Source organism: Anomaloglossus baeobatrachus, unplaced genomic scaffold (genome assembly GCF_048569485.1).
Source record: "Anomaloglossus baeobatrachus isolate aAnoBae1 unplaced genomic scaffold, aAnoBae1.hap1 Scaffold_2391, whole genome shotgun sequence".
NCBI classification, from domain to species: domain Eukaryota; kingdom Metazoa; phylum Chordata; class Amphibia; order Anura; family Aromobatidae; genus Anomaloglossus; species Anomaloglossus baeobatrachus.
The window spans coordinates 139,696-165,978 of record NW_027442041.1 but is presented as its reverse complement, the minus strand read 5'-3'; the positions used below and the strand labels follow the sequence as shown (position 1 = coordinate 165,978).

Here is a 26,283-nt window from a genome sequence, read left to right as displayed (position 1 = left end):
ATGTGTAATTGAATGGAATAGATCCCTTTTGGACAAAGTGGAGTCAGATGCTGCAGTGACCACAGGTGTGAGAGGATCTACAATTGGCATCTGGTGTTATCTCTCTGCTTCCACTCCAAATAAAGTTACCTGTTGTTACCTGAACGTCAAATACTAAGAATGGGCGGCCTATGAAAGAATTAGTACTTTCATTAAGTATACTAAACCGGCTAATTGGGAATAGACAAACTGTAAAAAGCCCTCTGAGAAAGCCCCTCTCTAACCTTTGTTAGTAAGCTTTTCTGTAGCCTGCCTGTTGATGTATTTTCGGTTTGAACAGTGCACAACATGAAGAGACGGAACACTGGCGGCTTGTCACAATGCCCCCCGATGACATCACAATAGCGCTGCTGCCTAGAAAACAAGCTGCGCAGAAGAAGTTGTTCTTTGGGTGGGAGGGTGGGCTAGTGGAAGGAGGGGGCAATCTCTTTTTTTTCCCGGGTGGTAGGGGGATGACAGGAGAAGGGAAGCGGGTGGTGAGAAAGGTACAGAGGGCAGGGTTTGGGGGCTGGGAAGGAAAGGGAAAAGATTAGGGTTTGGGGATGATGAAAGGGCTTTCTACGGGTAAGGATGGCAAAGGGTGGCAGTGACGGAAAGTCAGGCAACCTGTCCTGTCCGTCTTTTTGTATCGTGAATTGGAAAGACTGCAAGGGGGAGGGGAGTTGCTTGCGCCCTAAAGGAGGAGTTATTCAGATTCATTGCAGTGGGCGGCGGCTGCAAAACGCACCATTCTTCTTGTTTTTGCTCTGCAAAGCAGCCTTTTCAAGGGTTGGCTTGGGTGACAAAATGTCTTGTGTAGGCGTGGGTTTGTCTCCCTCTCGCTCTCTCTCCCTAAGATGTGTCCGGCATAGGCCAGGGTGCCACTCGAGGCCCAAACCAATTCTGGTTATCGCTTCTCGGCCTTTTGGCTAAGATCAAGTGTAGTATCTGTTCTTATCAGTTTAATATCTGATACGTCCCCTATCTGGGGACCATATATTAAATGGATTTTTAGAACAGGGAGATGGAAAAAGAGCTTGCTCTGTCCACTCCACGCATTGACCTGGTATTGCAGTACCTCCAGGAACGGTGCACCCCTTCTTAACCCAGTTTCCAAAAGCAGAACTCGATTCACCTGATTCATATTAGCCCGATTAGCGAATTGAAATGAATTTTTATCTAACACACTTTTTACTTGCTTTATTCATCCAAATAGCAAACTCATCACCACTCAACTTCACCAACTCTGCTATGTCCCGTGCAGTATCTTGTTGTCAGTCTAATCTAGATCATGTGTAATTGAATGGAATAGATCCCTTTTGGACAAAGTGGAGTCAGATGCTGCAGTGACCACAGGTGTGAGAGGATCTACAATTGGCATCTGGTGTTATCTCTCTGCTTCCACTCCAAATAAAGTTACCTGTTGTTACCTGAACGTCAAATACTGAGAATGGGCGGCCTATGAAAGAATTAGTACTTTCATTAAGTATACTAAACCGGCTAATTGGGAATAGACAAACTGTAAAAAGCCCTCTGAGAAAGCCCCTCTCTAACCTTTGTTAGTAAGCTTTTCTGTAGCCTGCCTGTTGATGTATTTTCGGTTTGAACAGTGCACAACATGAAGAGACGGAACACTGGCGGCTTGTCACAATGCCCCCCGATGACATCACAATAGCGCTGCTGCCTAGAAAACAAGCTGCGCAGAAGAAGTTGTTCTTTGGGTGGGAGGGTGGGCTAGTGGAAGGAGGGGGCAATCTCTTTTTTTCCCGGGTGGTAGGGGGATGACAGGAGAAGGGAAGCGGGTGGTGAGAAAGGTACAGAGGGCAGGGTTTGGGGGCTGGGAAGGAAAGGGAAAAGATTAGGGTTTGGGGATGATGAAAGGGCTTTCTACGGGTAAGGATGGCAAAGGGTGGCAGTGACGGAAAGTCAGGCAACCTGTCCTGTCCGTCTTTTTGTATCGTGAATTGGAAAGACTGCAAGGGGGAGGGGAGTTGCTTGCGCCCTAAAGGAGGAGTTATTCAGATTCATTGCAGTGGGCGGCGGCTGCAAAACGCACCATTCTTCTTGTTTTTGCTCTGCAAAGCAGCCTTTTCAAGGGTTGGCTTGGGTGACAAAATGTCTTGTGTAGGCGTGGGTTTGTCTCCCTCTCGCTCTCTCTCCCTAAGATGTGTCCGGCATAGGCCAGGGTGCCACTCGAGGCCCAAACCAATTCTGGTTATCGCTTCTCGGCCTTTTGGCTAAGATCAAGTGTAGTCCCTTCATTGGGTTTGCCTTGGTCTTGGCTGGGAGGGGCCCGGGCTTGCACAACCGCCGGCCTCGGGGATTGTTGCGCCTTTTGGTGCTTACGTCCCCTTGTGGCTGGTGGTTCCTGGGCTCGGGAGGCGATCACCCAGGCACTGCGCTTTTGTGTGGTGGCCTGCTGGCCTTCGGGGCTATCTTGATTCTGAAATTTGCGGATGAAATCTCATCTGTTCTTATCAGTTTAATATCTGATACGTCCCCTATCTGGGGACCATATATTAAATGGATTTTTAGAACAGGGAGATGGAAAAAGAGCTTGCTCTGTCCACTCCACGCATTGACCTGGTATTGCAGTACCTCCAGGAACGGTGCACCCCTTCTTAACCCAGTTTCCAAAAGCAGAACTCGATTCACCTGATTCATATTAGCCCGATTAGCGAATTGAAATGAATTTTTATCTAACACACTTTTTACTTGCTTTATTCATCCAAATAGCAAACTCATCACCACTCAACTTCACCAACTCTGCTATGTCCCGTGCAGTATCTTGTTGTCAGTCTAATCTAGATCATGTGTAATTGAATGGAATAGATCCCTTTTGGACAAAGTGGAGTCAGATGCTGCAGTGACCACAGGTGTGAGAGGATCTACAATTGGCATCTGGTGTTATCTCTCTGCTTCCACTCCAAATAAAGTTACCTGTTGTTACCTGAACGTCAAATACTAAGAATGGGCGGCCTATGAAAGAATTAGTACTTTCATTAAGTATACTAAACCGGCTAATTGGGAATAGACAAACTGTAAAAAGCCCTCTGAGAAAGCCCCTCTCTAACCTTTGTTAGTAAGCTTTTCTGTAGCCTGCCTGTTGATGTATTTTCGGTTTGAACAGTGCACAACATGAAGAGACGGAACACTGGCGGCTTGTCACAATGCCCCCCGATGACATCACAATAGCGCTGCTGCCTAGAAAACAAGCTGCGCAGAAGAAGTTGTTCTTTGGGTGGGAGGGTGGGCTAGTGGAAGGAGGGGGCAATCTCTTTTTTTCCCGGGTGGTAGGGGGATGACAGGAGAAGGGAAGCGGGTGGTGAGAAAGGTACAGAGGGCAGGGTTTGGGGGCTGGGAAGGAAAGGGAAAAGATTAGGGTTTGGGGATGATGAAAGGGCTTTCTACGGGTAAGGATGGCAAAGGGTGGCAGTGACGGAAAGTCAGGCAACCTGTCCTGTCCGTCTTTTTGTATCGTGAATTGGAAAGACTGCAAGGGGGAGGGGAGTTGCTTGCGCCCTAAAGGAGGAGTTATTCAGATTCATTGCAGTGGGCGGCGGCTGCAAAACGCACCATTCTTCTTGTTTTTGCTCTGCAAAGCAGCCTTTTCAAGGGTTGGCTTGGGTGACAAAATGTCTTGTGTAGGCGTGGGTTTGTCTCCCTCTCGCTCTCTCTCCCTAAGATGTGTCCGGCATAGGCCAGGGTGCCACTCGAGGCCCAAACCAATTCTGGTTATCGCTTCTCGGCCTTTTGGCTAAGATCAAGTGTAGTATCTGTTCTTATCAGTTTAATATCTGATACGTCCCCTATCTGGGGACCATATATTAAATGGATTTTTAGAACAGGGAGATGGAAAAAGAGCTTGCTCTGTCCACTCCACGCATTGACCTGGTATTGCAGTACCTCCAGGAACGGTGCACCCCTTCTTAACCCAGTTTCCAAAAGCAGAACTCGATTCACCTGATTCATATTAGCCCGATTAGCGAATTGAAATGAATTTTTATCTAACACACTTTTTACTTGCTTTATTCATCCAAATAGCAAACTCATCACCACTCAACTTCACCAACTCTGCTATGTCCCGTGCAGTATCTTGTTGTCAGTCTAATCTAGATCATGTGTAATTGAATGGAATAGATCCCTTTTGGACAAAGTGGAGTCAGATGCTGCAGTGACCACAGGTGTGAGAGGATCTACAATTGGCATCTGGTGTTATCTCTCTGCTTCCACTCCAAATAAAGTTACCTGTTGTTACCTGAACGTCAAATACTAAGAATGGGCGGCCTATGAAAGAATTAGTACTTTCATTAAGTATACTAAACCGGCTAATTGGGAATAGACAAACTGTAAAAAGCCCTCTGAGAAAGCCCCTCTCTAACCTTTGTTAGTAAGCTTTTCTGTAGCCTGCCTGTTGATGTATTTTCGGTTTGAACAGTGCACAACATGAAGAGACGGAACACTGGCGGCTTGTCACAATGCCCCCCGATGACATCACAATAGCGCTGCTGCCTAGAAAACAAGCTGCGCAGAAGAAGTTGTTCTTTGGGTGGGAGGGTGGGCTAGTGGAAGGAGGGGGCAATCTCTTTTTTTCCCGGGTGGTAGGGGGATGACAGGAGAAGGGAAGCGGGTGGTGAGAAAGGTACAGAGGGCAGGGTTTGGGGGCTGGGAAGGAAAGGGAAAAGATTAGGGTTTGGGGATGATGAAAGGGCTTTCTACGGGTAAGGATGGCAAAGGGTGGCAGTGACGGAAAGTCAGGCAACCTGTCCTGTCTGTCTTTTTGTATCGTGAATTGGAAAGACTGCAAGGGGGAGGGGAGTTGCTTGCGCCCTAAAGGAGGAGTTATTCAGATTCATTGCAGTGGGCGGCGGCTGCAAAACGCACCATTCTTCTTGTTTTTGCTCTGCAAAGCAGCCTTTTCAAGGGTTGGCTTGGGTGACAAAATGTCTTGTGTAGGCGTGGGTTTGTCTCCCTCTCGCTCTCTCTCCCTAAGATGTGTCCGGCATAGGCCAGGGTGCCACTCGAGGCCCAAACCAATTCTGGTTATCGCTTCTCGGCCTTTTGGCTAAGATCAAGTGTAGTATCTGTTCTTATCAGTTTAATATCTGATACGTCCCCTATCTGGGGACCATATATTAAATGGATTTTTAGAACAGGGAGATGGAAAAAGAGCTTGCTCTGTCCACTCCACGCATTGACCTGGTATTGCAGTACCTCCAGGAACGGTGCACCCCTTCTTAACCCAGTTTCCAAAAGCAGAACTCGATTCACCTGATTCATATTAGCCCGATTAGCGAATTGAAATGAATTTTTATCTAACACACTTTTTACTTGCTTTATTCATCCAAATAGCAAACTCATCACCACTCAACTTCACCAACTCTGCTATGTCCCGTGCAGTATCTTGTTGTCAGTCTAATCTAGATCATGTGTAATTGAATGGAATAGATCCCTTTTGGACAAAGTGGAGTCAGATGCTGCAGTGACCACAGGTGTGAGAGGATCTACAATTGGCATCTGGTGTTATCTCTCTGCTTCCACTCCAAATAAAGTTACCTGTTGTTACCTGAACGTCAAATACTAAGAATGGGCGGCCTATGAAAGAATTAGTACTTTCATTAAGTATACTAAACCGGCTAATTGGGAATAGACAAACTGTAAAAAGCCCTCTGAGAAAGCCCCTCTCTAACCTTTGTTAGTAAGCTTTTCTGTAGCCTGCCTGTTGATGTATTTTCGGTTTGAACAGTGCACAACATGAAGAGACGGAACACTGGCGGCTTGTCACAATGCCCCCCGATGACATCACAATAGCGCTGCTGCCTAGAAAACAAGCTGCGCAGAAGAAGTTGTTCTTTGGGTGGGAGGGTGGGCTAGTGGAAGGAGGGGGCAATCTCTTTTTTTCCCGGGTGGTAGGGGGATGACAGGAGAAGGGAAGCGGGTGGTGAGAAAGGTACAGAGGGCAGGGTTTGGGGGCTGGGAAGGAAAGGGAAAAGATTAGGGTTTGGGGATGATGAAAGGGCTTTCTACGGGTAAGGATGGCAAAGGGTGGCAGTGACGGAAAGTCAGGCAACCTGTCCTGTCCGTCTTTTTGTATCGTGAATTGGAAAGACTGCAAGGGGGAGGGGAGTTGCTTGCGCCCTAAAGGAGGAGTTATTCAGATTCATTGCAGTGGGCGGCGGCTGCAAAACGCACCATTCTTCTTGTTTTTGCTCTGCAAAGCAGCCTTTTCAAGGGTTGGCTTGGGTGACAAAATGTCTTGTGTAGGCGTGGGTTTGTCTCCCTCTCGCTCTCTCTCCCTAAGATGTGTCCGGCATAGGCCAGGGTGCCACTCGAGGCCCAAACCAATTCTGGTTATCGCTTCTCGGCCTTTTGGCTGCGATCTGGTGTTGGTAATCCTGCTAGCATCTGGTTGTAGCACATTAGGTGTCTGGGGTACCCCGCCTTTTGGCCTTAGGTGCGGGTCCCACTCTTGTAGTGGGATCCAATCCTCTGCTGCTTTTGGGAGGTGGGCTTAGTCCCCAGACAACGAGTTGCGATCGCTCAGCTGGATTATCTTTGGATTTTCCAGTGAGTATTTTGTTGCGGAAAATCCCCCGTTGCCATGGATGCGGATCCTGGCGATATTCCCACCTATGCTCGCCTAAAGCATACGGTACGGGTATACTTCGATAAAGGAGGGAGTGATGGTCGTGGCCTAAGATATGTCGTGGGAGAGGTGCTTGAACGCACCTTCTCAGTGCGTAAACAGGAAATCTTGGCCATCCAGGACTACCCTCGACGAGGTGTGTTCGATATTACCTTTACAGGAGAGGGTATCCACCGAGATTTCTGTACTAAAACTAAGGATCCGGATGTGATTTTCCAAAAGAAACCATCCCTTAAAGGTATAACTATTGTAGAACACAAAATTGACGATGTAAAGATTCTTATTGTTAAAATTTACTCTCCTTATGTGACTGAGACTGAGATTACTTCATTCCTTAATAATTTTTTTTCCAAGGTGGTGTGTCAAGGGAAGGTAATGAATGAATGTGGCATATGGAGTAGTAAATGGAGGTATGTTGTCACTTGTATTAAGGACCCTACGGTAGCAGGAGGTATACGTTTACCTCCAGCCCGTTTTAAAATAGGTAATACGAATGGCGACCTTTTTTTTAATGGTATGCCTCCCTTTTGTCGTAAATGTAAAAAATATGGACATTCTGATTGTGATGTGACTTGTGTTTCTTGTGGAGGTAAAGATCATAAGACTGATAAATGTCCAAAAGGAAGCATATGTACTAATTGTATGTCAAACACTCACTCTTTTTTCAAATGTCCCTACAGGAATGTCTGGGGAAAATCACGAGTGGAGAAGCCCTCGGCCCCTGACCAACCCTCGGCTGGTTCGGACAGGCCTGTGGGAAGGGAGGATGGAGAGAGAGACGGAGATGAGCCAAGCAAACAAACTCAGGCTGCGGAAGGCGTCCCCGTGTCGGATGAAATGGCGAAGGAAAGGAGGGAACGGCAGGGCAGAAGGCCGGAGGCGGCCTCCGTAGAGAGGCCAGAAGTATCTGCCAAAGGCCAATCCTCGTCTTCGTGTACTCCCGGGATGACTCCCAGATGCCAGACTTCTGGACCAAAGAGACGTAAGTTGCAGGGGTCTCAGAGGGAACCTGAGGTAGTACCCCCTCCGGACCCTCCGGATGATGGTGGGAACCCAATGGCGTGTCAGCAGGAGGGAGTTACCCTACCCTCTTCAGAAATGGAGATGGGGACTGGGGTGGCTGCCTCCGTGATCCCGGAGACCCCGGTCAATGTGCTGATTACACCCGAGGCGCGTGTGCTCGATGAGACTCTCCCTGACTATTCCCTTAAAGGAGATGGGATGGAGTGTCTGGAGCAGGGAGACGGGTCAGCTGACCAGATGCAAATTACTAGTATGAGAACTCAGTCTGTCCCGGGAGGTGTGCAGCCTGAGACGTTAACCAATGGGGAGTCCTCAGATACGGACTCCTTGCAAACGGTCATCTCCGACGATCTATCCTACTCTGAAGGAGACGTCTGAACCAGCTGAGGTAAGAGTTTAGAAATATTTAATTATCCTTCTTCTTTTCTCTTATGGCAGGGGTTAAGGGTGTGTCTCTAAATGTGAGAGGGCTTAAAACACAGGCAAAAAGAGTGGCGTTGTTTGATTTTCTTACTACTCTGACTGCAACTGTATTCTTTTTACAAGAGTGTTCTATATCACACAGTTTAAATTACCATGAGTATCAGAAAGATTGGACGTATGGACCCTCAGTGTGGTCGGGGTCAAATGGGTCCAAGTCAGCAGGGGTCGCCATTCTTTTTAGGGGGAATGCGTTTATTGATTCTGTTCAAGAGATTTTACCTGGCAGAATTTTATTAGTTCAAGCTATTATTGAGGGTTACAAATGGCAATTTTTAAATTTTTATGGATCCGCAGACAAGCAAGAAAGAGCTGAAATGTTAGATATGTTACCCTTATTTCTTAATGACTCTACCCCGATGGTTTTAGCAGGTGATTTTAATTGCATTCTCGGTGGTGAGAAAAGAATTTCCAGCGCAACAAGCAGAAATTATGATAAAACTTCTTTTATGCTTAGAAACATTGTGCTGGATTTTAGATTAAACGATGTTTTTAAGGAATGTAATAGAGATTTACCATTGCAGGACTGGGTAACATGGAGTAATGTTAACTGTAGCTCCAGGATTGATTTTATTTTCTGCTCAAAGTCCGTGCTGCCTTTTAAATGTGAGCTTCTAACTAATGCATTTTCTGACCATAAATTATTATCCTTTCATGTAAAACATGATGATCTTTTTAAAAAAGGGAAAGGTTCTTGGAAGTTAAATATCTCCCTTTTAGAAGACCCTCAAATTTTAACTGATTTTACTAATTTCTATTTATATTTTAAGAGAATAAGAGACCCTCGTATTCCCATCAGCAGGTGGTGGGAAAAAATGAAAAAAAATATAAAAGATTTTTTTATTAAGGCAGGAGCACAGAAGGTAAAGGAAAAGAGAGAATTTTATACCCAACTTACTACCAGGTTACAAACCTTATATAAATTAAGAAATAATGATATGGATGTGGAGAAAGATATTAGTGACCTAAAAAATGAAATCCACCACACACTAGAACAAAAAGGGAAAGAGCTTATTTTTCATGCTAAGGTTAAACATATTGAAAATAATGAAACTTGTTCGAGGTATTTTTTTAAATGTATGGTGGAAAAGCGGGTTTTTATCAACTCTATGGAAGGTGAACAAAATATAGAGGGGATTTTAGCCAAAGTGTATGAGTATTATTCTGAGCTTTTTAACACAAAAAGTATTGATAATTGTTTTACAGAAAGTATTTTAGATGATATTTCCATCAGTCTTGACCCTGTTTCACAAGAATTTTTAATACAGGACCTGAGTGAGGAAGAGGTATCAGACGCGGTGGGGAGTTTTAAGGCTGGTAAAGTACCGGGACCCGATGGCATACCTATAGAGTTTTATTCCACCTTTTATGACATTTTACAAGAGGATTTGTTTTCTGTTTTTAGTGAGGTTTTTAGAACAAAAATTCTCCCCACCTCATGGAGGAGGGGTGAGGTTTCCCTCATACATAAAATAGGAGACAAATCTAGTCTAAAAAATTGGAGACCTATCACTCTTTTAAATTGTGATTACAAAATACTGGCAAAAATATGTGCAACTAGATTGAAAAAAGTGATAGAGAATATAATTCATATAAATCAAGTGTGCGGTATGCCGGGAAGGAGTGTGTGGGAAAACTTAAATTTAATCAAAGATGTGATTGATGACACAAAGTCAAGGGGGAGTCAGTTGGCGGTCCTGTCCTTAGACTTCGAGAAAGCCTTTGACAGAGTGTCACATCAGTTCCTATTTAAGGTTTTATCACGCATGGGAATACCTGAAGGATTTTTATTGTCTCTTAAAGCATTTTATCACAATTGTACAAGTAAAATTTTAGTTAATGGTTTTAAAACGAAGGAGGTGGTTTTAAACTCTGGGGTTAAACAAGGTTGCCCATTGTCCCCTTTATTATTTGTGTGTGCCCTTGAACCGTTACTTTGTGCTTTAAGGAGAGATAAACAGATCCGTGGTATCCCGTTGCCGGGGGGAGGTGGTTTGGAAGCTAAGGTAACGGGTTACATGGATGATGTGGTGGTAATTTGTAAAGATGCTCTGTCTATTAGGAAAGCGTTGAAACAGGTAGAATATTTTTGTTGTGGGTCTGGTTTTAAGGTTAATTTAAACAAAAGTGGTATTCTAAATGTGGGGAATATGACACTAAATGATATTCCAGTACCTGAATGTGAGTCTGTGAAGATTTTAGGGGTGATTTTTAATGAGACAAATAAAGGGAAAGAAAGTTGGGAGGTCATTGCACAAAAGGTGAATCAAAAGCTGTGTATGTGGAGGCTACGAAAGCTGACGATGGAGGGGAAGGTTCTGATTATAAAAATGGTCATTCTTCCTCTGTTGTTGTATTTGAGCCTTGTCTTCCCTCCTCCCACACGAATTTTTAACCAGATCATCAAAGCGTGTTTTACTTTTTTTTGGAATTCTAAGATGGAGAAATTAAAAAGAGAAGTGGTAATTAAACCTAAAGAAAAAGGTGGCAAAGATTTTCCAGATTTTAGAGCTTTTGTTTATATAAGGTTTTTTGTTTTGTGTTTTAATGCCCTTTCAAAATCTAACTACTGGTCATATTTTATTCGTTTTAATACGGGTTATTTTATGAGACGTCTTGGTTGGTTTCAAACGGTTTTAAGTTCCCCGTACGCTTTTAATATGCCAGATAGTTATGTTATTTTGGAAACTATTGTTAATTCTTATGATTTGAAAGGGAAAATTGTAGAGGATATAAAAGACAGCAAGAAGATTTTAAAGTGTTTTAAGGATAAACAGCCAATAACACAGATTGGGAATTTTAATGAAATTAAGTGTGTTGAAATATTTCAAAATATTAATGCATCGTACCTTTTTAATTCCCAGAAGGACCTGGCCTGGAGCTGTGTGCATGATTGTCTTCCATGCAGAGCATTCCAACACAGAAGAGGACTTGTGACTACTGCCAGATGTCCAAGGGAAAGATGCTTCGGAGATGAGACGGTACTACATATTTTATGGACTTGTTCTTTTGCACGACAAATATGGACACGAATTTTTCCTTTATTGCAAAAAATGACGGACATCAGAGATCTGACTTTTGAGTCTGTTTTATTTGGGTATGTGGAATGTCCCACTGTCAATAAGAAGATCATCGCATGGAAGACAATCAGCACAGTCAAGGAAGCTCTGTGGAAGGCCAGGAACATCCTTCTTTTTAAGCATGATGTTATATCTGTGCAGGATGTTATAGATTTGGCTTTTAGTGATATGTATCTGTATTATATTCTGGACAAGAAGAAGAATGTCATTTTATCGAAACAGTGGTTTGTAAAGGAGTGGAACTCCGCAATTTAAAGGAACAATTTTTGTATATAATTTATAGGTTGAGTGTAAAGGAATTGTGGATAGTGTTCTTTATAGGAGTGAAGCCCTGTAGTGTAAAGGACTTGTAATATGTAGACTGCTTACTATATGCAATACAAATGTAAATGATGTTTTGATATTCTGTAATTGAGATACAGATGTAATCACAGAAAATGTTGTAAAATGGAATGTTTTTAATGTAATGTACTTTTATATCCAATAATAAACGGGTGTACCTTGTTTTAGGTACTTCCAAGTTAAAAAAAAAATCTGTTCTTATCAGTTTAATATCTGATACGTCCCCTATCTGGGGACCATATATTAAATGGATTTTTAGAACAGGGAGATGGAAAAAGAGCTTGCTCTGTCCACTCCACGCATTGACCTGGTATTGCAGTACCTCCAGGAACGGTGCACCCCTTCTTAACCCAGTTTCCAAAAGCAGAACTCGATTCACCTGATTCATATTAGCCCGATTAGCGAATTGAAATGAATTTTTATCTAACACACTTTTTACTTGCTTTATTCATCCAAATAGCAAACTCATCACCACTCAACTTCACCAACTCTGCTATGTCCCGTGCAGTATCTTGTTGTCAGTCTAATCTAGATCATGTGTAATTGAATGGAATAGATCCCTTTTGGACAAAGTGGAGTCAGATGCTGCAGTGACCACAGGTGTGAGAGGATCTACAATTGGCATCTGGTGTTATCTCTCTGCTTCCACTCCAAATAAAGTTACCTGTTGTTACCTGAACGTCAAATACTAAGAATGGGCGGCCTATGAAAGAATTAGTACTTTCATTAAGTATACTAAACCGGCTAATTGGGAATAGACAAACTGTAAAAAGCCCTCTGAGAAAGCCCCTCTCTAACCTTTGTTAGTAAGCTTTTCTGTAGCCTGCCTGTTGATGTATTTTCGGTTTGAACAGTGCACAACATGAAGAGACGGAACACTGGCGGCTTGTCACAATGCCCCCCGATGACATCACAATAGCGCTGCTGCCTAGAAAACAAGCTGCGCAGAAGAAGTTGTTCTTTGGGTGGGAGGGTGGGCTAGTGGAAGGAGGGGGCAATCTCTTTTTTTCCCGGGTGGTAGGGGGATGACAGGAGAAGGGAAGCGGGTGGTGAGAAAGGTACAGAGGGCAGGGTTTGGGGGCTGGGAAGGAAAGGGAAAAGATTAGGGTTTGGGGATGATGAAAGGGCTTTCTACGGGTAAGGATGGCAAAGGGTGGCAGTGACGGAAAGTCAGGCAACCTGTCCTGTCCGTCTTTTTGTATCGTGAATTGGAAAGACTGCAAGGGGGAGGGGAGTTGCTTGCGCCCTAAAGGAGGAGTTATTCAGATTCATTGCAGTGGGCGGCGGCTGCAAAACGCACCATTCTTCTTGTTTTTGCTCTGCAAAGCAGCCTTTTCAAGGGTTGGCTTGGGTGACAAAATGTCTTGTGTAGGCGTGGGTTTGTCTCCCTCTCGCTCTCTCTCCCTAAGATGTGTCCGGCATAGGCCAGGGTGCCACTCGAGGCCCAAACCAATTCTGGTTATCGCTTCTCGGCCTTTTGGCTAAGATCAAGTGTAGTATCTGTTCTTATCAGTTTATTATCTGATACGTCCCCTATCTGGGGACCATATATTAAATGGATTTTTAGAACAGGGAGATGGAAAAAGAGCTTGCTCTGTCCACTCCACGCATTGACCTGGTATTGCAGTACCTCCAGGAACGGTGCACCCCTTCTTAACCCAGTTTCCAAAAGCAGAACTCGATTCACCTGATTCATATTAGCCCGATTAGCGAATTGAAATGAATTTTTATCTAACACACTTTTTACTTGCTTTATTCATCCAAATAGCAAACTCATCACCACTCAACTTCACCAACTCTGCTATGTCCCGTGCAGTATCTTGTTGTCAGTCTAATCTAGATCATGTGTAATTGAATGGAATAGATCCCTTTTGGACAAAGTGGAGTCAGATGCTGCAGTGACCACAGGTGTGAGAGGATCTACAATTGGCATCTGGTGTTATCTCTCTGCTTCCACTCCAAATAAAGTTACCTGTTGTTACCTGAACGTCAAATACTAAGAATGGGCGGCCTATGAAAGAATTAGTACTTTCATTAAGTATACTAAACCGGCTAATTGGGAATAGACAAACTGTAAAAAGCCCTCTGAGAAAGCCCCTCTCTAACCTTTGTTAGTAAGCTTTTCTGTAGCCTGCCTGTTGATGTATTTTCGGTTTGAACAGTGCACAACATGAAGAGACGGAACACTGGCGGCTTGTCACAATGCCCCCCGATGACATCACAATAGCGCTGCTGCCTAGAAAACAAGCTGCGCAGAAGAAGTTGTTCTTTGGGTGGGAGGGTGGGCTAGTGGAAGGAGGGGGCAATCTCTTTTTTTCCCGGGTGGTAGGGGGATGACAGGAGAAGGGAAGCGGGTGGTGAGAAAGGTACAGAGGGCAGGGTTTGGGGGCTGGGAAGGAAAGGGAAAAGATTAGGGTTTGGGGATGATGAAAGGGCTTTCTACGGGTAAGGATGGCAAAGGGTGGCAGTGACGGAAAGTCAGGCAACCTGTCCTGTCCGTCTTTTTGTATCGTGAATTGGAAAGACTGCAAGGGGGAGGGGAGTTGCTTGCGCCCTAAAGGAGGAGTTATTCAGATTCATTGCAGTGGGCGGCGGCTGCAAAACGCACCATTCTTCTTGTTTTTGCTCTGCAAAGCAGCCTTTTCAAGGGTTGGCTTGGGTGACAAAATGTCTTGTGTAGGCGTGGGTTTGTCTCCCTCTCGCTCTCTCTCCCTAAGATGTGTCCGGCATAGGCCAGGGTGCCACTCGAGGCCCAAACCAATTCTGGTTATCGCTTCTCGGCCTTTTGGCTAAGATCAAGTGTAGTATCTGTTCTTATCAGTTTAATATCTGATACGTCCCCTATCTGGGGACCATATATTAAATGGATTTTTAGAACAGGGAGATGGAAAAAGAGCTTGCTCTGTCCACTCCACGCATTGACCTGGTATTGCAGTACCTCCAGGAACGGTGCACCCCTTCTTAACCCAGTTTCCAAAAGCAGAACTCGATTCACCTGATTCATATTAGCCCGATTAGCGAATTGAAATGAATTTTTATCTAACACACTTTTTACTTGCTTTATTCATCCAAATAGCAAACTCATCACCACTCAACTTCACCAACTCTGCTATGTCCCGTGCAGTATCTTGTTGTCAGTCTAATCTAGATCATGTGTAATTGAATGGAATTGATCCCTTTTGGACAAAGTGGAGTCAGATGCTGCAGTGACCACAGGTGTGAGAGGATCTACAATTGGCATCTGGTGTTATCTCTCTGCTTCCACTCCAAATAAAGTTACCTGTTGTTACCTGAACGTCAAATACTAAGAATGGGCGGCCTATGAAAGAATTAGTACTTTCATTAAGTATACTAAACCGGCTAATTGGGAATAGACAAACTGTAAAAAGCCCTCTGAGAAAGCCCCTCTCTAACCTTTGTTAGTAAGCTTTTCTGTAGCCTGCCTGTTGATGTATTTTCGGTTTGAACAGTGCACAACATGAAGAGACGGAACACTGGCGGCTTGTCACAATGCCCCCCGATGACATCACAATAGCGCTGCTGCCTAGAAAACAAGCTGCGCAGAAGAAGTTGTTCTTTGGGTGGGAGGGTGGGCTAGTGGAAGGAGGGGGCAATCTCTTTTTTTCCCGGGTGGTAGGGGGATGACAGGAGAAGGGAAGCGGGTGGTGAGAAAGGTACAGAGGGCAGGGTTTGGGGGCTGGGAAGGAAAGGGAAAAGATTAGGGTTTGGGGATGATGAAAGGGCTTTCTACGGGTAAGGATGGCAAAGGGTGGCAGTGACGGAAAGTCAGGCAACCTGTCCTGTCCGTCTTTTTGTATCGTGAATTGGAAAGACTGCAAGGGGGAGGGGAGTTGCTTGCGCCCTAAAGGAGGAGTTATTCAGATTCATTGCAGTGGGCGGCGGCTGCAAAACGCACCATTCTTCTTGTTTTTGCTCTGCAAAGCAGCCTTTTCAAGGGTTGGCTTGGGTGACAAAATGTCTTGTGTAGGCGTGGGTTTGTCTCCCTCTCGCTCTCTCTCCCTAAGATGTGTCCGGCATAGGCCAGGGTGCCACTCGAGGCCCAAACCAATTCTGGTTATCGCTTCTCGGCCTTTTGGCTAAGATCAAGTGTAGTATCTGTTCTTATCAGTTTAATATCTGATACGTCCCCTATCTGGGGACCATATATTAAATGGATTTTTAGAACAGGGAGATGGAAAAAGAGCTTGCTCTGTCCACTCCACGCATTGACCTGGTATTGCAGTACCTCCAGGAACGGTGCACCCCTTCTTAACCCAGTTTCCAAAAGCAGAACTCGATTCACCTGATTCATATTAGCCCGATTAGCGAATTGAAATGAATTTTTATCTAACACACTTTTTACTTGCTTTATTCATCCAAATAGCAAACTCATCACCACTCAACTTCACCAACTCTGCTATGTCCCGTGCAGTATCTTGTTGTTAGTCTAATCTAGATCATGTGTAATTGAATGGAATAGATCCCTTTTGGACAAAGTGGAGTCAGATGCTGCAGTGACCACAGGTGTGAGAGGATCTACAATTGGCATCTGGTGTTATCTCTCTGCTTCCACTCCAAATAAAGTTACCTGTTGTTACCTGAACGTCAAATACTAAGAATGGGCGGCCTATGAAAGAATTAGTACTTTCATTAAGTATACTAAACCGGCTAATTGGGAATAGACAAACTGTAAAAAGCCCTCTGAGAAAGCCCCTCTCTAACCTTTGTTAGTAAGCTTTTCTGTAGCCTGCCTGTTGATGTATTTTCGGTTTGAACAGTGCACAACATGAAGAGACGGAACACTGGCGGCTTGTCACAATGCCCCCCGATGACATCACAATAGTGCTGCTGCCTAGAAAACAAGCTGCGCAGAAGAAGTTGTTCTTTGGGTGGGAGGGTGGGCTAGTGGAAGGAGGGGGCAATCTCTTTTTTTCCCGGGTGGTAGGGGGATGACAGGAGAAGGGAAGCGGGTGGTGAGAAAGGTACAGAGGGCAGGGTTTGGGGGCTGGGAAGGAAAGGGAAAAGATTAGGGTTTGGGGATGATGAAAGGGCTTTCTACGGGTAAGGATGGCAAAGGGTGGCAGTGACGGAAAGTCAGGCAACCTGTCCTGTCCGTCTTTTTGTATCGTGAATTGGAAAGACTGCAAGGGGGAGGGGAGTTGCTTGCGCCCTAAAGGAGGAGTTATTCAGATTCATTGCAGTGGGCGGCGGCTGCAAAACGCACCATTCTTCTTGTTTTTGCTCTGCAAAGCAGCCTTTTCAAGGGTTGGCTTGGGTGACAAAATGTCTTGTGTAGGCGTGGGTTTGTCTCCCTCTCGCTCTCTCTCCCTAAGATGTGTCCGGCATAGGCCAGGGTGCCACTCGAGGCCCAAACCAATTCTGGTTATCGCTTCTCGGCCTTTTGGCTAAGATCAAGTGTAGTATCTGTTCTTATCAGTTTAATATCTGATACGTCCCCTATCTGGGGACCATATATTAAATGGATTTTTAGAACAGGGAGATGGAAAAAGAGCTTGCTCTGTCCACTCCACGCATTGACCTGGTATTGCAGTACCTCCAGGAACGGTGCACCCCTTCTTAACCCAGTTTCCAAAAGCAGAACTCGATTCACCTGATTCATATTAGCCCGATTAGCGAATTGAAATGAATTTTTATCTAACACACTTTTTACTTGCTTTATTCATCCAAATAGCAAACTCATCACCACTCAACTTCACCAACTCTGCTATGTCCCGTGCAGTATCTTGTTGTCAGTCTAATCTAGATCATGTGTAATTGAATGGAATAGATCCCTTTTGGACAAAGTGGAGTCAGATGCTGCAGTGACCACAGGTGTGAGAGGATCTACAATTGGCATCTGGTGTTATCTCTCTGCTTCCACTCCAAATAAAGTTACCTGTTGTTACCTGAACGTCAAATACTAAGAATGGGCGGCCTATGAAAGAATTAGTACTTTCATTAAGTATACTAAACCGGCTAATTGGGAATAGACAAACTGTAAAAAGCCCTCTGAGAAAGCCCCTCTCTAACCTTTGTTAGTAAGCTTTTCTGTAGCCTGCCTGTTGATGTATTTTCGGTTTGAACAGTGCACAACATGAAGAGACGGAACACTGGCGGCTTGTCACAATGCCCCCCGATGACATCACAATAGCGCTGCTGCCTAGAAAACAAGCTGCGCAGAAGAAGTTGTTCTTTGGGTGGGAGGGTGGGCTAGTGGAAGGAGGGGGCAATCTCTTTTTTTCCCGGGTGGTAGGGGGATGACAGGAGAAGGGAAGCGGGTGGTGAGAAAGGTACAGAGGGCAGGGTTTGGGGGCTGGGAAGGAAAGGGAAAAGATTAGGGTTTGGGGATGATGAAAGGGCTTTCTACGGGTAAGGATGGCAAAGGGTGGCAGTGACGGAAAGTCAGGCAACCTGTCCTGTCCGTCTTTTTGTATCGTGAATTGGAAAGACTGCAAGGGGGAGGGGAGTTGCTTGCGCCCTAAAGGAGGAGTTATTCAGATTCATTGCAGTGGGCGGCGGCTGCAAAACGCACCATTCTTCTTGTTTTTGCTCTGCAAAGCAGCCTTTTCAAGGGTTGGCTTGGGTGACAAAATGTCTTGTGTAGGCGTGGGTTTGTCTCCCTCTCGCTCTCTCTCCCTAAGATGTGTCCGGCATAGGCCAGGGTGCCACTCGAGGCCCAAACCAATTCTGGTTATCGCTTCTCGGCCTTTTGGCTAAGATCAAGTGTAGTCCCTTCATTGGGTTTGCCTTGGTCTTGGCTGGGAGGGGCCCGGGCTTGCACAACCGCCGGCCTCGGGGATTGTTGCGCCTTTTGGTGCTTACGTCCCCTTGTGGCTGGTGGTTCCTGGGCTCGGGAGGCGATCACCCAGGCACTGCGCTTTTGTGTGGTGGCCTGCTGGCCTTCGGGGCTATCTTGATTCTGAAATTTGCGGATGAAATCTCATCTGTTCTTATCAGTTTAATATCTGATACGTCCCCTATCTGGGGACCATATATTAAATGGATTTTTAGAACAGGGAGATGGAAAAAGAGCTTGCTCTGTCCACTCCACGCATTGACCTGGTATTGCAGTACCTCCAGGAACGGTGCACCCCTTCTTAACCCAGTTTCCAAAAGCAGAACTCGATTCACCTGATTCATATTAGCCCGATTAGCGAATTGAAATGAATTTTTATCTAACACACTTTTTACTTGCTTTATTCATCCAAATAGCAAACTCATCACCACTCAACTTCACCAACTCTGCTATGTCCCGTGCAGTATCTTGTTGTCAGTCTAATCTAGATCATGTGTAATTGAATGGAATAGATCCCTTTTGGACAAAGTGGAGTCAGATGCTGCAGTGACCACAGGTGTGAGAGGATCTACAATTGGCATCTGGTGTTATCTCTCTGCTTCCACTCCAAATAAAGTTACCTGTTGTTACCTGAACGTCAAATACTAAGAATGGGCGGCCTATGAAAGAATTAGTACTTTCATTAAGTATACTAAACCGGCTAATTGGGAATAGACAAACTGTAAAAAGCCCTCTGAGAAAGCCCCTCTCTAACCTTTGTTAGTAAGCTTTTCTGTAGCCTGCCTGTTGATGTATTTTCGGTTTGAACAGTGCACAACATGAAGAGACGGAACACTGGCGGCTTGTCACAATGCCCCCCGATGACATCACAATAGCGCTGCTGCCTAGAAAACAAGCTGCGCAGAAGAAGTTGTTCTTTGGGTGGGAGGGTGGGCTAGTGGAAGGAGGGGGCAATCTCTTTTTTTCCCGGGTGGTAGGGGGATGACAGGAGAAGGGAAGCGGGTGGTGAGAAAGGTACAGAGGGCAGGGTTTGGGGGCTGGGAAGGAAAGGGAAAAGATTAGGGTTTGGGGATGATGAAAGGGCTTTCTACGGGTAAGGATGGCAAAGGGTGGCAGTGACGGAAAGTCAGGCAACCTGTCCTGTCCGTCTTTTTGTATCGTGAATTGGAAAGACTGCAAGGGGGAGGGGAGTTGCTTGCGCCCTAAAGGAGGAGTTATTCAGATTCATTGCAGTGGGCGGCGGCTGCAAAACGCACCATTCTTCTTGTTTTTGCTCTGCAAAGCAGCCTTTTCAAGGGTTGGCTTGGGTGACAAAATGTCTTGTGTAGGCGTGGGTTTGTCTCCCTCTCGCTCTCTCTCCCTAAGATGTGTCCGGCATAGGCCAGGGTGCCACTCGAGGCCCAAACCAATTCTGGTTATCGCTTCTCGGCCTTTTGGCTAAGATCAAGTGTAGTATCTGTTCTTATCAGTTTAATATCTGATACGTCCCCTATCTGGGGACCATATATTAAATGGATTTTTAGAACAGGGAGATGGAAAAAGAGCTTGCTCTGTCCACTCCACGCATTGACCTGGTATTGCAGTACCTCCAGGAACGGTGCACCCCTTCTTAACCCAGTTTCCAAAAGCAGAACTCGATTCACCTGATTCATATTAGCCCGATTAGCGAATTGAAATGAATTTTTATCTAACACACTTTTTACTTGCTTTATTCATCCAAATAGCAAACTCATCACCACTCAACTTCACCAACTCTGCTATGTCCCGTGCAGTATCTTGTTGTCAGTCTAATCTAGATCATGTGTAATTGAATGGAATAGATCCCTTTTGGACAAAGTGGAGTCAGATGCTGCAGTGACCACAGGTGTGAGAGGATCTACAATTGGCATCTGGTGTTATCTCTCTGCTTCCACTCCAAATAAAGTTACCTGTTGTTACCTGAACGTCAAATACTAAGAATGGGCGGCCTATGAAAGAATTAGTACTTTCATTAAGTATACTAAACCGGCTAATTGGGAATAGACAAACTGTAAAAAGCCCTCTGAGAAAGCCCCTCTCTAACCTTTGTTAGTAAGCTTTTCTGTAGCCTGCCTGTTGATGTATTTTCGGTTTGAACAGTGCACAACATGAAGAGACGGAACACTGGCGGCTTGTCACAATGCCCCCCGATGACATCACAATAGCGCTGCTGCCTAGAAAACAAGCTGCGCAGAAGAAGTTGTTCTTTGGGTGGGAGGGTGGGCTAGTGGAAGGAGGGGGCAATCTCTTTTTTTCCCGGGTGGTAGGGGGATGACAGGAGAAGGGAAGCGGGTGGTGAGAAAGGTACAGAGGGCAGGGTTTGGGGGCTGGGAAGGAAAGGGAAAAGATTAGGGTTTGGGGATGATGAAAGGGCTTTCTACGGGTAAGGATGGCAAAGGGTGGCAGTGACGGAAAGTCAGGCAACCTGTCCTGTCCGTCTTTTTGTATCGTGAATTGGAAAGACTGCAAGGGGGAGGGGAGTTGCTTGCGCCCTAAAGGAGGAGTTATTCAGATTCATTGCAGTGGGCAGCGGCTGCAAAACGCACCATTCTTCTTGTTTTTGCTCTGCAAAGCAGCCTTTTCAAGGGTTGGCTTGGGTGACAAAATGTCTTGTGTAGGCGTGGGTTTGTCTCCCTCTCGCTCTCTCTCCCTAAGATGTGTCCGGCATAGGCCAGGGTGCCACTCGAGGCCCAAACCAATTCTGGTTATCGCTTCTCGGCCTTTTGGCTAAGATCAAGTGTAGTATCTGTTCTTATCAGTTTAATATCTGATACGTCCCCTATCTGGGGACCATATATTAAATGGATTTTTAGAACAGGGAGATGGAAAAAGAGCTTGCTCTGTCCACTCCACGCATTGACCTGGTATTGCAGTACCTCCAGGAACGGTGCACCCCTTCTTAACCCAGTTTCCAAAAGCAGAACTCGATTCACCTGATTCATATTAGCCCGATTAGCGAATTGAAATGAATTTTTATCTAACACACTTTTTACTTGCTTTATTCATCCAAATAGCAAACTCATCACCACTCAACTTCACCAACTCTGCTATGTCCCGTGCAGTATCTTGTTGTCAGTCTAATCTAGATCATGTGTAATTGAATGGAATAGATCCCTTTTGGACAAAGTGGAGTCAGATGCTGCAGTGACCACAGGTGTGAGAGGATCTACAATTGGCATCTGGTGTTATCTCTCTGCTTCCACTCCAAATAAAGTTACCTGTTGTTACCTGAACGTCAAATACTAAGAATGGGCGGCCTATGAAAGAATTAGTACTTTCATTAAGTATACTAAACCGGCTAATTGGGAATAGACAAACTGTAAAAAGCCCTCTGAGAAAGCCCCTCTCTAACCTTTGTTAGTAAGCTTTTCTGTAGCCTGCCTGTTGATGTATTTTCGGTTTGAACAGTGCACAACATGAAGAGACGGAACACTGGCGGCTTGTCACAATGCCCCCCGATGACATCACAATAGCGCTGCTGCCTAGAAAACAAGCTGCGCAGAAGAAGTTGTTCTTTGGGTGGGAGGGTGGGCTAGTGGAAGGAGGGGGCAATCTCTTTTTTTCCCGGGTGGTAGGGGGATGACAGGAGAAGGGAAGCGGGTGGTGAGAAAGGTACAGAGGGCAGGGTTTGGGGGCTGGGAAGGAAAGGGAAAAGATTAGGGTTTGGGGATGATGAAAGGGCTTTCTACGGGTAAGGATGGCAAAGGGTGGCAGTGACGGAAAGTCAGGCAACCTGTCCTGTCCGTCTTTTTGTATCGTGAATTGGAAAGACTGCAAGGGGGAGGGGAGTTGCTTGCGCCCTAAAGGAGGAGTTATTCAGATTCATTGCAGTGGGCGGCGGCTGCAAAACGCACCATTCTTCTTGTTTTTGCTCTGCAAAGCAGCCTTTTCAAGGGTTGGCTTGGGTGACAAAATGTCTTGTGTAGGCGTGGGTTTGTCTCCCTCTCGCTCTCTCTCCCTAAGATGTGTCCGGCATAGGCCAGGGTGCCACTCGAGGCCCAAACCAATTCTGGTTATCGCTTCTCGGCCTTTTGGCTAAGATCAAGTGTAGTATCTGTTCTTATCAGTTTAATATCTGATACGTCCCCTATCTGGGGACCATATATTAAATGGATTTTTAGAACAGGGAGATGGAAAAAGAGCTTGCTCTGTCCACTCCACGCATTGACCTGGTATTGCAGTACCTCCAGGAACGGTGCACCCCTTCTTAACCCAGTTTCCAAAAGCAGAACTCGATTCACCTGATTCATATTAGCCCGATTAGCGAATTGAAATGAATTTTTATCTAACACACTTTTTACTTGCTTTATTCATCCAAATAGCAAACTCATCACCACTCAACTTCACCAACTCTGCTATGTCCCGTGCAGTATCTTGTTGTCAGTCTAATCTAGATCATGTGTAATTGAATGGAATAGATCCCTTTTGGACAAAGTGGAGTCAGATGCTGCAGTGACCACAGGTGTGAGAGGATCTACAATTGGCATCTGGTGTTATCTCTCTGCTTCCACTCCAAATAAAGTTACCTGTTGTTACCTGAACGTCAAATACTAAGAATGGGCGGCCTATGAAAGAATTAGTACTTTCATTAAGTATACTAAACCGGCTAATTGGGAATAGACAAACTGTAAAAAGCCCTCTGAGAAAGCCCCTCTCTAACCTTTGTTAGTAAGCTTTTCTGTAGCCTGCCTGTTGATGTATTTTCGGTTTGAACAGTGCACAACATGAAGAGACGGAACACTGGCGGCTTGTCACAATGCCCCCCGATGACATCACAATAGCGCTGCTGCCTAGAAAACAAGCTGCGCAGAAGAAGTTGTTCTTTGGGTGGGAGGGTGGGCTAGTGGAAGGAGGGGGCAATCTCTTTTTTTCCCGGGTGGTAGGGGGATGACAGGAGAAGGGAAGCGGGTGGTGAGAAAGGTACAGAGGGCAGGGTTTGGGGGCTGGGAAGGAAAGGGAAAAGATTAGGGTTTGGGGATGATGAAAGGGCTTTCTACGGGTAAGGATGGCAAAGGGTGGCAGTGACGGAAAGTCAGGCAACCTGTCCTGTCCGTCTTTTTGTATCGTGAATTGGAAAGACTGCAAGGGGGAGGGGAGTTGCTTGCGCCCTAAAGGAGGAGTTATTCAGATTCATTGCAGTGGGCGGCGGCTGCAAAACGCACCATTCTTCTTGTTTTTGCTCTGCAAAGCAGCCTTTTCAAGGGTTGGCTTGGGTGACAAAATGTCTTGTGTAGGCGTGGGTTTGTCTCCCTCTCGCTCTCTCTCCCTAAGATGTGTCCGGCATAGGCCAGGGTGCCACTCGAGGCCCAAACCAATTCTGGTTATCGCTTCTCGGCCTTTTGGCTAAGATCAAGTGTAGTATCTGTTCTTATCAGTTTAATATCTGATACGTCCCCTATCTGGGGACCATATATTAAATGGATTTTTAGAACAGGGAGATGGAAAAAGAGCTTGCTCTGTCCACTCCACGCATTGACCTGGTATTGCAGTACCTCCAGGAACGGTGCACCCCTTCTTAACCCAGTTTCCAAAAGCAGAACTCGATTCACCTGATTCATATTAGCCCGATTAGCGAATTGAAATGAATTTTTATCTAACACACTTTTTACTTGCTTTATTCATCCAAATAGCAAACTCATCACCACTCAACTTCACCAACTCTGCTATGTCCCGTGCAGTATCTTGTTGTCAGTCTAATCTAGATCATGTGTAATTGAATGGAATAGATCCCTTTTGGACAAAGTGGAGTCAGATGCTGCAGTGACCACAGGTGTGAGAGGATCTACAATTGGCATCTGGTGTTATCTCTCTGCTTCCACTCCAAATAAAGTTACCTGTTGTTACCTGAACGTCAAATACTAAGAATGGGCGGCCTATGAAAGAATTAGTACTTTCATTAAGTATACTAAACCGGCTAATTGGGAATAGACAAACTGTAAAAAGCCCTCTGAGAAAGCCCCTCTCTAACCTTTGTTAGTAAGCTTTTCTGTAGCCTGCCTGTTGATGTATTTTCGGTTTGAACAGTGCACAACATGAAGAGACGGAACACTGGCGGCTTGTCACAATGCCCCCCGATGACATCACAATAGCGCTGCTGCCTAGAAAACAAGCTGCGCAGAAGAAGTTGTTCTTTGGGTGGGAGGGTGGGCTAGTGGAAGGAGGGGGCAATCTCTTTTTTTCCCGGGTGGTAGGGGGATGACAGGAGAAGGGAAGCGGGTGGTGAGAAAGGTACAGAGGGCAGGGTTTGGGGGCTGGGAAGGAAAGGGAAAAGATTAGGGTTTGGGGATGATGAAAGGGCTTTCTACGGGTAAGGATGGCAAAGGGTGGCAGTGACGGAAAGTCAGGCAACCTGTCCTGTCCGTCTTTTTGTATCGTGAATTGGAAAGACTGCAAGGGGGAGGGGAGTTGCTTGCGCCCTAAAGGAGGAGTTATTCAGATTCATTGCAGTGGGCGGCGGCTGCAAAACGCACCATTCTTCTTGTTTTTGCTCTGCAAAGCAGCCTTTTCAAGGGTTGGCTTGGGTGACAAAATGTCTTGTGTAGGCGTGGGTTTGTCTCCCTCTCGCTCTCTCTCCCTAAGATGTGTCCGGCATAGGCCAGGGTGCCACTCGAGGCCCAAACCAATTCTGGTTATCGCTTCTCGGCCTTTTGGCTAAGATCAAGTGTAGTATCTGTTCTTATCAGTTTAATATCTGATACGTCCCCTATCTGGGGACCATATATTAAATGGATTTTTAGAACAGGGAGATGGAAAAAGAGCTTGCTCTGTCCACTCCACGCATTGACCTGGTATTGCAGTACCTCCAGGAACGGTGCACCCCTTCTTAACCCAGTTTCCAAAAGCAGAACTCGATTCACCTGATTCATATTAGCCCGATTAGCGAATTGAAATGAATTTTTATCTAACACACTTTTTACTTGCTTTATTCATCCAAATAGCAAACTCATCACCACTCAACTTCACCAACTCTGCTATGTCCCGTGCAGTATCTTGTTGTCAGTCTAATCTAGATCATGTGTAATTGAATGGAATAGATCCCTTTTGGACAAAGTGGAGTCAGATGCTGCAGTGACCACAGGTGTGAGAGGATCTACAATTGGCATCTGGTGTTATCTCTCTGCTTCCACTCCAAATAAAGTTACCTGTTGTTACCTGAACGTCAAATACTAAGAATGGGCGGCCTATGAAAGAATTAGTACTTTCATTAAGTATACTAAACCGGCTAATTGGGAATAGACAAACTGTAAAAAGCCCTCTGAGAAAGCCCCTCTCTAACCTTTGTTAGTAAGCTTTTCTGTAGCCTGCCTGTTGATGTATTTTCGGTTTGAACAGTGCACAACATGAAGAGACGGAACACTGGCGGCTTGTCACAATGCCCCCCGATGACATCACAATAGCGCTGCTGCCTAGAAAACAAGCTGCGCAGAAGAAGTTGTTCTTTGGGTGGGAGGGTGGGCTAGTGGAAGGAGGGGGCAATCTCTTTTTTTCCCGGGTGGTAGGGGGATGACAGGAGAAGGGAAGCGGGTGGTGAGAAAGGTACAGAGGGCAGGGTTTGGGGGCTGGGAAGGAAAGGGAAAAGATTAGGGTTTGGGGATGATGAAAGGGCTTTCTACGGGTAAGGATGGCAAAGGGTGGCAGTGACGGAAAGTCAGGCAACCTGTCCTGTCCGTCTTTTTGTATCGTGAATTGGAAAGACTGCAAGGGGGAGGGGAGTTGCTTGCGCCCTAAAGGAGGAGTTATTCAGATTCATTGCAGTGGGCGGCGGCTGCAAAACGCACCATTCTTCTTGTTTTTGCTCTGCAAAGCAGCCTTTTCAAGGGTTGGCTTGGGTGACAAAATGTCTTGTGTAGGCGTGGGTTTGTCTCCCTCTCGCTCTCTCT

At 45.5% G+C, this 26,283-nt stretch overlaps 15 non-coding genes across 15 annotated transcripts; all 15 read left to right on the top strand.

The window, feature by feature from the left end:
• The first annotated feature begins 927 nt into the window (after positions 1 to 927).
• LOC142261746 (U2 spliceosomal RNA) lies at positions 928 to 1,118 on the top strand. Its single transcript, XR_012729291.1, has one exon. It is a non-coding gene; the product is annotated as a U2 spliceosomal RNA (small nuclear RNA).
• A 1,336-nt stretch (positions 1,119 to 2,454) lies between these two features.
• LOC142261841 (U2 spliceosomal RNA) lies at positions 2,455 to 2,638 on the top strand. The gene has a single exon (XR_012729376.1). It is a non-coding gene; the product is annotated as a U2 spliceosomal RNA (small nuclear RNA).
• A 1,117-nt stretch (positions 2,639 to 3,755) lies between these two features.
• On the top strand, positions 3,756 to 3,946 carry LOC142261745 (U2 spliceosomal RNA). The gene has a single exon (XR_012729290.1). It is a non-coding gene; the product is annotated as a U2 spliceosomal RNA (small nuclear RNA).
• A 1,117-nt stretch (positions 3,947 to 5,063) lies between these two features.
• LOC142261743 (U2 spliceosomal RNA) lies at positions 5,064 to 5,254 on the top strand. The gene has a single exon (XR_012729288.1). It is a non-coding gene; the product is annotated as a U2 spliceosomal RNA (small nuclear RNA).
• Positions 5,255 to 11,747: 6,493 nt separating this feature from the next.
• On the top strand, positions 11,748 to 11,933 carry LOC142261843 (U2 spliceosomal RNA). The gene has a single exon (XR_012729378.1). It is a non-coding gene; the product is annotated as a U2 spliceosomal RNA (small nuclear RNA).
• Positions 11,934 to 13,050: 1,117 nt separating this feature from the next.
• On the top strand, positions 13,051 to 13,241 carry LOC142261823 (U2 spliceosomal RNA). Its single transcript, XR_012729361.1, has one exon. It is a non-coding gene; the product is annotated as a U2 spliceosomal RNA (small nuclear RNA).
• A 1,117-nt stretch (positions 13,242 to 14,358) lies between these two features.
• Positions 14,359 to 14,549, top strand: LOC142261742 (U2 spliceosomal RNA). The gene has a single exon (XR_012729287.1). It is a non-coding gene; the product is annotated as a U2 spliceosomal RNA (small nuclear RNA).
• A 1,117-nt stretch (positions 14,550 to 15,666) lies between these two features.
• LOC142261740 (U2 spliceosomal RNA) lies at positions 15,667 to 15,857 on the top strand. Its single transcript, XR_012729286.1, has one exon. It is a non-coding gene; the product is annotated as a U2 spliceosomal RNA (small nuclear RNA).
• A 1,117-nt stretch (positions 15,858 to 16,974) lies between these two features.
• On the top strand, positions 16,975 to 17,165 carry LOC142261739 (U2 spliceosomal RNA). The gene has a single exon (XR_012729285.1). It is a non-coding gene; the product is annotated as a U2 spliceosomal RNA (small nuclear RNA).
• A 1,336-nt stretch (positions 17,166 to 18,501) lies between these two features.
• On the top strand, positions 18,502 to 18,685 carry LOC142261839 (U2 spliceosomal RNA). The gene has a single exon (XR_012729375.1). It is a non-coding gene; the product is annotated as a U2 spliceosomal RNA (small nuclear RNA).
• A 1,117-nt stretch (positions 18,686 to 19,802) lies between these two features.
• On the top strand, positions 19,803 to 19,993 carry LOC142261738 (U2 spliceosomal RNA). The gene has a single exon (XR_012729284.1). It is a non-coding gene; the product is annotated as a U2 spliceosomal RNA (small nuclear RNA).
• Positions 19,994 to 21,110: 1,117 nt separating this feature from the next.
• On the top strand, positions 21,111 to 21,301 carry LOC142261737 (U2 spliceosomal RNA). The gene has a single exon (XR_012729283.1). It is a non-coding gene; the product is annotated as a U2 spliceosomal RNA (small nuclear RNA).
• A 1,117-nt stretch (positions 21,302 to 22,418) lies between these two features.
• LOC142261736 (U2 spliceosomal RNA) lies at positions 22,419 to 22,609 on the top strand. Its single transcript, XR_012729282.1, has one exon. It is a non-coding gene; the product is annotated as a U2 spliceosomal RNA (small nuclear RNA).
• Positions 22,610 to 23,726: 1,117 nt separating this feature from the next.
• On the top strand, positions 23,727 to 23,917 carry LOC142261735 (U2 spliceosomal RNA). The gene has a single exon (XR_012729281.1). It is a non-coding gene; the product is annotated as a U2 spliceosomal RNA (small nuclear RNA).
• Positions 23,918 to 25,034: 1,117 nt separating this feature from the next.
• On the top strand, positions 25,035 to 25,225 carry LOC142261734 (U2 spliceosomal RNA). The gene has a single exon (XR_012729280.1). It is a non-coding gene; the product is annotated as a U2 spliceosomal RNA (small nuclear RNA).
• Positions 25,226 to 26,283: the final 1,058 nt, after the last annotated feature.